General features: G+C 53.7%; 1 pseudogene; it reads left to right on the top strand.

The window, feature by feature from the left end:
- Positions 1-229: 229 nt before the first annotated feature.
- On the top strand, positions 230-1,266 carry LOC120648613 (annotated as a pseudogene).
- The last annotated feature ends 6,382 nt before the right edge of the window (positions 1,267-7,648 follow it).

Genomic DNA, 7,648 nt, shown 5'->3' with positions numbered 1-7,648 from the left:
AAGTCAGAGGCCTTACTTGGAGCTTAGCATCCAGATGATCTACCGTACGTCCGTCCGGACGGATGCCATGTGCTTCGATGGAACACGGATTTCCAGCGATCGGCCAGACCATTATTCCCCTGTTGTGATTAACATACTCTTGTAGCTTCGGTTAGCCTCGGCGCCTCATTCGATCCCCTATTTAAGCACCAGTCTCCCTGACGCCATTGTATCTCATCCCACAAAAGCTGTCAGCCTAGCTCCATTGCCTAGCCTCTCTCCTCGTCCTCCATTTCCATCTCGTTCTCTGCAGCTACCTTTGCATAGGCTTCCATGGACGTGGCCAGGTCTCTGATCTTGTGCACAGTCCTTGCAGCGTGCCTCGCGCACACCGCCGCCCAGTGGAACCCTGGCACCGCCACGTTCTACGGCGGACCCGACGGCTCCGACACCATGGGTAAGCTGCCTTGTTTGCTACCAATTCCGGTACAAGAAAGATCTGTATATACATGCACACATTTTGCTTACTCTGATCGTACTGATCATCAGGTGGCGCGTGCGGGTACGGCAACCTGTACAACGCTGGCTACGGTATTCTCAACGCGGCGCTGAGCGAGACCCTGTTCAAGGGAGGCGCGTCGTGCGGGCAGTGCTACACCATCTCGTGCGACGGGTCGCGCCCGGGCGGCGAGTACTGCAAGCCCGGCACGTCGATCACCGTCTCGGCCACCAACCTGTGCCCGGCCAACTTCGCGCTGCCCAACAGGCGGCTGGTGCGGCCCGGGGCGCCCCCACTTCGACATGTCGCAGCCGGCGTGGGAGCACATTGGCGTCTACCAGGCCGGCGTCATCCCCGTCGTGTACCAGCAGGTCAAGTGCTGGCGCAGCGGCGGCGTGCGCTTCAGCATCGCCGGGTTCAACTACTTCCTTCTCATCAACATCCAGAACCTCAGTGGCAGCGGCTCCGTGGGCAACGCATGGATCAAGGGCGACAACACCGGGTGGATCCAGATGTCCAGGAACTGGGGAGCAAACTGGCAGGCGCTCTCCGGGCTCGTCGGCCAGGGGCTCAGCTTCGCCGTGACCAGCACCGGCGGGCAGTACATTCAGTTCCTCAACGTCGTCCCGGCGTGGTGGAAGTTCGGCGAGACCTACACCACCAACCAGAACTTCTACTACTAAGATTTCCAAACTTATACAATGCGGTCAACTTGCCAGTGCATCGTTGGTGATGACGACTGACTGGCATAGATCGGCGATAGTTCGACTGCAGGAGGTCGAAAAGGATTTTTTCCCCCTACACTGTAGTTACCAACTCATACTATTGTTCTTAAAATCTTGCGATACATCATATATATATATAACACATATATACCAAATGTAAAGCTCTTTCAACACTCTATATCAGACTTCCAAACTTGAGTAGTGGCATTATTATATTCTTGCAATCATAAGCACGAATCTCCCGGTTAAATTCGTAAGCCGTTGGTTAGGCTTTGACCATGTGATTTCCTCACCAAAGGAGACGCAACCGTCATTCGGTCATCATGAGTAGTTAGTATTAATTAGTGACAGGGTCACAGCAACACCAACCGTCCATTAGACCAATTTCAGTGGAAGTATCATAAGAATATCATAGATATTAAATTTGCTAATATGTACTAATAGTGTAAGGAGAGAGAAGAGATGAGTGTCATGAAATGTGAGAGGAGTGTTGTCGTGGCTCAAGGAGGAGGGCCACAGCCGTGTGGCGTAGTCCACCCGCCTAATCCCAGAAGGTGGTTTCTCGAGTATGTGCAAGCGATTCTACAGATCTATTTATGAAGCAAGAACACAAGAACACACGGGGATTTAGAGTGGTTCGGGCCGCCAGAGCATAATACCCTACGTCCAATGAGAGTTCTATTGCACTTTTCTCCGAGGATGAGTCTGTCCTCTGCCCCTCCGTCCCTTTTTTCTAGCGGGCGCCCCCCTTTTATAGCGCAAGGAGGATGCGTACACAGGCGTTGGACCCCGACAGGTGAGCCCAACAAGGATGTATAGTTTACTATGAAAAAGACATTAACAGTGCTTTGTGAATCTCTTTCCAGATATGCTTCATCGCCCTGTAGACTCTCTGACCGAGGGGGGTCTTCACCTGTCCCATCGCCGAGGCGCCCGTTGAGGCGGTGTAGGTTGCGGCGTAGACTGTTGGGTCTACCGCGTAGGCGTTATGATACCCCGTCGCCGAGCTGTTGTGTCTAACTGGCGTTGCAGACTGACGCGCATGCTGTGGGCGACGCCAGAGGCTGCACTGTGCGCCTTGGTAACGCGCGGTCAATAGTACAGCCTGGCAACAGTCACCTCGGGCTCTGCTGTGGCAGAGCACACTTACGTCTACCGCATTGAATGCGGTAGGTGGGCGAGTCTTCCCGGGAAAGCTTCACAGATGCACACGTGCCTGCGCCTGCGGACACATGGCGGCTCCGGACCCCCCCTAGGCGGGGTGTCTGTTCCCTCCCCGCTGAGGGGTCCGGATAGTATTTGGGGTTCCGGGACCCGATGGGAGGTCCGGGGCCCCGGCCGTTTTGGCTGAGCGCTGCCCTGAGCGGAAAGCGGGTCCGGGACCGTTGGTCCGGTGAGATGGAGTCGGACCTCAGGGGTCCGGCTGTTCAGCTCTTTAGGGCGTAGTTACGGATAACTACGCGAGTATTGACACAGCAAGAGGGGGTACCCTAGTCCAGAGGTACCGATAGTGGCCCCCGGGCCCACCTCGGGGGAGGTACGAACCCGCAGGTGGGGTCGTTATCGTGATGTGTTCCGGCACAACTTGGCTGTGCTGCGTGCTCATGCCGCGAGCGGGTGCTCCGGACCCCCTAAAGGCCGTAGGACTTGTTGCCAGGTTCAGGTACTAGAGCGCTCCGTAGGACGGTGAAGGTGCAGGCTTAGGGTACGAAACCAAGCTAAGCGGCTGCACGGACCTCGAACCTTCCAGGGAGCAAGCACTTCCCCGGACCTGTCTCCAGGCGACCGTGGCGAGCGGTCTCCGCCGGAACGGGCCACCGGAGTGGACTTGAGCGACCGTGGCGAGCGGTCTCCGCTGGAGCGGGCCACCGGAGTGGACTTTGAGCGACCGTGGCGAGCGATCTCCGTCGGAGCGGGCCACCAGAGTGGACTTTGAGCGACCGTGGCGAGCGGTCTCCGCCGGAGCGGGCCACTGGAGTGGACTTGAGCTGTCGCCATCGATCCACCGAGATACGTTACCGAACCTCGTGGTGGGGCATAGGAAACCATGCCTTATACTAGAAAGGGGTCCGGACCTCTAGGAACGGCAGCCTCGGATACTAGGGTACTTGTAACAGGGCAGTGAAGTGCGTAGGCTTAGGGTACATTACCAGGCTAAGCGGCTACGCAGAACTTCTCCACCTCAGGATACAAGCACCACTTCCCCGGAGCCGGTCCCTAGAAGTTGAAGTTGGACCGTCTTCCAGCTAGAAGGGGTGTCCCGACCTGTCCACAAGCCAACAACTCAATTTGGATGTTAGCGAAAAGAGAAAGGACTCCGTACTGGAGAAGGAAAAACATGCAAGCCGAACAGACGAGTGCAATTAAGTTAATGTAAAGATAAGACTGAGAAAGCAAATCTCCTTTATTACTTGATTTGTGGTGTATATCAGAGGTCGGGATTATGAGGGCGGACCTCTACCGCTCTGGACCACTCGCTGGTGTCGCCTGTTTGTGCGATGAAGCCAGAGGTCGGGTTTACAAGGGCGGACCTTTACCGCTCTGGACCACACGTAGGTACCACATCATTACAAAGGAGAAATACGCTCAATCCTATCTAGGGGTAACCTTCAGCCGTCGTCCCGTAAGGGATGTACGTTCCTAGCTGGAGTGGAACTGCCACTTTGGGGGCTCTTCTTAGTCGTTGGAGGCGAAAGCGCCTTGGACGTGCCTGTACAGCATCATCCAGCATCACCTCGGGAGCTTGCAGGGCCCTTCCCAGTACAAGAACTATCCCACACTCAGATAGCATAGGAACAAATTCTTTGGCTTTGAATGGGAGTGGCCCTGCCGTTGCCAGCGGCCGACGGAAGCCAGCCCAATGGCCGCTCTCGATGTGCTGAAGCTGGCTTGCCGCCCAGTCGCAGCGGAAGGACGGGTGCTCGTTTGGACGAGCACGGAGCGTGGAGAAGGGCGGTCGTTCGCCGGCTTCACCTTGGTGCTCGCACAGGGCCCCTTCGTCTTGTGGCGGAGGTCGACGCCTGTCTGCAGCAGCTCCAATGGAGGCCTGAGCCAGGCGAGGGAGAAGGCGACAGACATCCTTCCCGAGCCACAGCCGTCGGCTCCAGGTTTCATTTTGAGAGGAAACCTTGAGCCGACGCCGTGCTGCGCAGGGGACCCCCGGTGGTTGCTTGAGAGAAAACCTTGAGTCGACGCTAAGGTGTCGCAGGGTGATGCACAGCAGGCGTCGCCCCTGCGCGCCACCGTGCCAGCTCTGAGGTGCCGCAGTGGCGATGCATAGCAGGCACCGCTGCCGTGCGCTACCGCACCGAGGACACTGCTGCCTCGGTGCCAGGGCATGCGGCGTAGGTGACGCCGTGCCACTCTTCATCTTCTTGTCATCGTTGCAGAGGATGAGCTCAACCTCAGAAGCCGGGAGGTGAGCGAAGATCTGGCCAACGTTTGCACGCTCCCCACGGTCGGCGCCAGATGTCGTGGCTCAAGGAGGAGGGCCACAGCCGGGTGGCGTAGTGCACCCGCCTAATCCCAGAGGGTGGTTTCTCGAGGATGTGCAAGCGATTCTACCGATCTACTTATGAAGCAAGAACACAAGAACACACGGGGATTTAGAGTGGTTCGGGCCGCCGGAGCGTAATACCCTACGTCCACTGAGACCTCTATTGCACTTTTCTCTGAGGATGAGTCTGTCCTCTGCTCCTCCGTCCCTTTTTTCTAGCGGACGCCCCCCTTTTATAGCGCAAGGAGGATGCGTACACAGGCGTTGGACCCCGATAGGTGGGCCCAACAAGGATGTATAGTTTACTATGAAAAAGACATTAACAGTGCTTTATGAATCTCTTTCCGGATATGCTTCATCGCCCTGTAGACTCTCTGACCGAGGGGGGTTTTCACCTGTCCCATCGGCGAGGCGCCCATTGAGGCGGTGTAGGTTGCGGCGTAGACTGTTGGGTCTACCGCGTAGGTGTTATGATACCCCGTCGCCGAGCTGTCGTGTCTAACTGGCGTTGCAGACTGACAACGTGGCGTGTGCGGCGCCAGAGGCTACACTGTGCGCCTTGGTAACGCGCGGTCAATACTACCGCCTGGCAAAAGTCACCTCGGGCTCTGTTGTGGCAGAGCGCACTTACGTCTACCGCATTGAATGCGGTAGGTGAGCGAGTGTTCCAGGGGAAGCTTTGCAGATGCGCGCGTGCCTACGCCTGCGGACACGTGGCGGCTCCGGACCCCCCAGGCGGAGTGTCTGTTCCCTCCCGCTGAGGGGTCCAGATAGTATTTGGGGTTCCGGGACCCGATGGGTGGTCCGGGGCCCCGGCCGTTTTGGCTGAGCGCTCCCCTGAGCGGAAAGCGGGTCCGGGACCGTTGGTCCGGTGAGATGGAGTCGGACCCCAGGGGTCCGGCTGTTAAGCTCTTTAGGGCGTAGTTACGAATAACTACGCGAGTCTTGACACAGCAAGAGGGGGTACCCTAGTCCAGAGGTACCGACAAGTGTCATCAGCATGACACTCCACTGGCACAGTTCTTAAGATTCCAGTCTATATAACTATGTCGATGACACTTCTACTGAGAATGGCCTTAGGAATTAGGACTTAGCAGGATTGAGGGGTCGCGTTGACACTTGACACTCATACTCAACTCTATTACGTAGTATTGTAGATGGCCAGGCCAGTTCTAGTGACCGCAGGCAGTTACTATATATGGGTGTCCTCCCCCTCCGTGTTGCTCCTACTCTGCATCTTTCTACCATATGCTGGTAGAATGGAATTGTATTCGTACTAAAATTGGTACTTTGTTTAATTTCCCTGGTTTACCAAGAGATGCCATAGATCATCATGTGTAATTCAACGTAATATTTTGTCACATGCTTAATTACTCAATTAAGTGAGAGAGCCTCTACCCTACTGATTAGAGCACTGGAGTAGCACCTAGCAGATCTTTGCGAGAGAGAATTTTTACGGGACTAGTTTTAAAAAAGAAATCCTCGAGCAAAGGAGTTCGTGTGTCCTCTAAACACGAAAAATGTTATTTAACAAAAAACTGTGGGGCTTACGCTTACCTCACTGTTACACTTTTTCATTCATCAATTAATTTATTATACTATAAAAATCGAAAATAATTAAAATAATTCTCACCTATATTGGATTCGCTTTACCCTCACGCTGGACCCCTGTCGGGTTGGCGAAGGTGGGAGGAAGGGCATATACCCATAAAAACTGCAAGTTTTAGAGAATTTTTCTACTGAAAACGGATTATTTTTTTCACTTCCGTCCACCGCACCCACGCAAAAATCTCCACACGGGCTGGCTTCTCTGTTCTCACCCCCCGTCCGATTGCAACCACGCTGGTCACCCCGCGTCTAATTGCAACCACGCTGGTGGGAGTGCTGGCTGCCGCTTCCTGTGGGCCCCTCCTGCTCAGAGTACCAAGCTGATAGCCTCTGATACGCAAAGCCGCCTCCAGTAGAGTACATAAAAAAAAATGAAGATCCGCTTTTTTCTTCCAAAAGAAATTTACTAGGAGATCCAACTATGACCCTGGTTAGTTCACACCCCATAAACCCGTAAACGCAAAAAAACCGTCACATCGAATGCTTTGACACATGCATGGAGTACTAAATGAAGTCTATTTACAAATTTTTTTGCATAGATGGGCTGTATATCGCGAGACGAATCATTTCAATCCGGAGTGCATCTAGCCCTAGTTCGTTCTCACGGATCTAGCAATCCGGAGTGCGAAACTTCTTCCCGTACGTGTGCACTTCGTGGATGTGCTGTGCTTGCTGCACAAGGACGAGCCGTTCGTGAGGAGGTTCACGCAACTGCACTGCCGGCTTCCATCCGCACTATACCGACGCGCTACAGAAGTTCCGCAACCGCGCGTCTAGTGGTAATCCCGTGATCTATAACTGCAGTAATCCTGGTTTATGTGGTAGAAAATTTTTATTTTTACTACTCCATATTTCTACAGTGGTATCAGAGCCAGTGCTGTCTCGTTATAGATTCGGATATGTGCATATGGAGATATGCGTAGTTTCAGATCGATCTATGACCTAGTTTCGTAAACTAGCTGCGAAGGTTGTGCAACGGCATACTCCTACCGGTCGGTTTTCCGCCATCGGAGTTAAGTGATGCACATAAATCCGGTCGCTGCGGTTGGAGATCAATGTGATTGGTCGAATCGAAACTTAGGGCATAAGCCAGATCTACTGCGAATTCCGTTTTATTGCAAAAGTTATGATTGTTTTACAGTAAAACAATCATAACTTTTGCATACGAACTCGGATTTAGGCGAATTTTATATCGATTTGTATCTACAGAAAAAGTTAGATTTGGTTCAGAACAAAATGAGTGTTTTCGCAAAATTTAGATTTGCGAAATTCGGCCCAGAAGATAGAGTTTTTGGCGTTTTAAGTTCGGACGTCGGAATCGCATAACTCTGTTTTGCAGGT

The sequence above is a fragment of the Panicum virgatum genome, chromosome 9K, assembly GCF_016808335.1.
Source record: "Panicum virgatum strain AP13 chromosome 9K, P.virgatum_v5, whole genome shotgun sequence".
In the NCBI taxonomy this organism is placed as follows: Eukaryota; Viridiplantae; Streptophyta; class Magnoliopsida; order Poales; family Poaceae; genus Panicum; species Panicum virgatum.
Note: the sequence above shows the minus strand (reverse complement) of the source record. Positions and strands in the feature narration are given on the sequence as shown.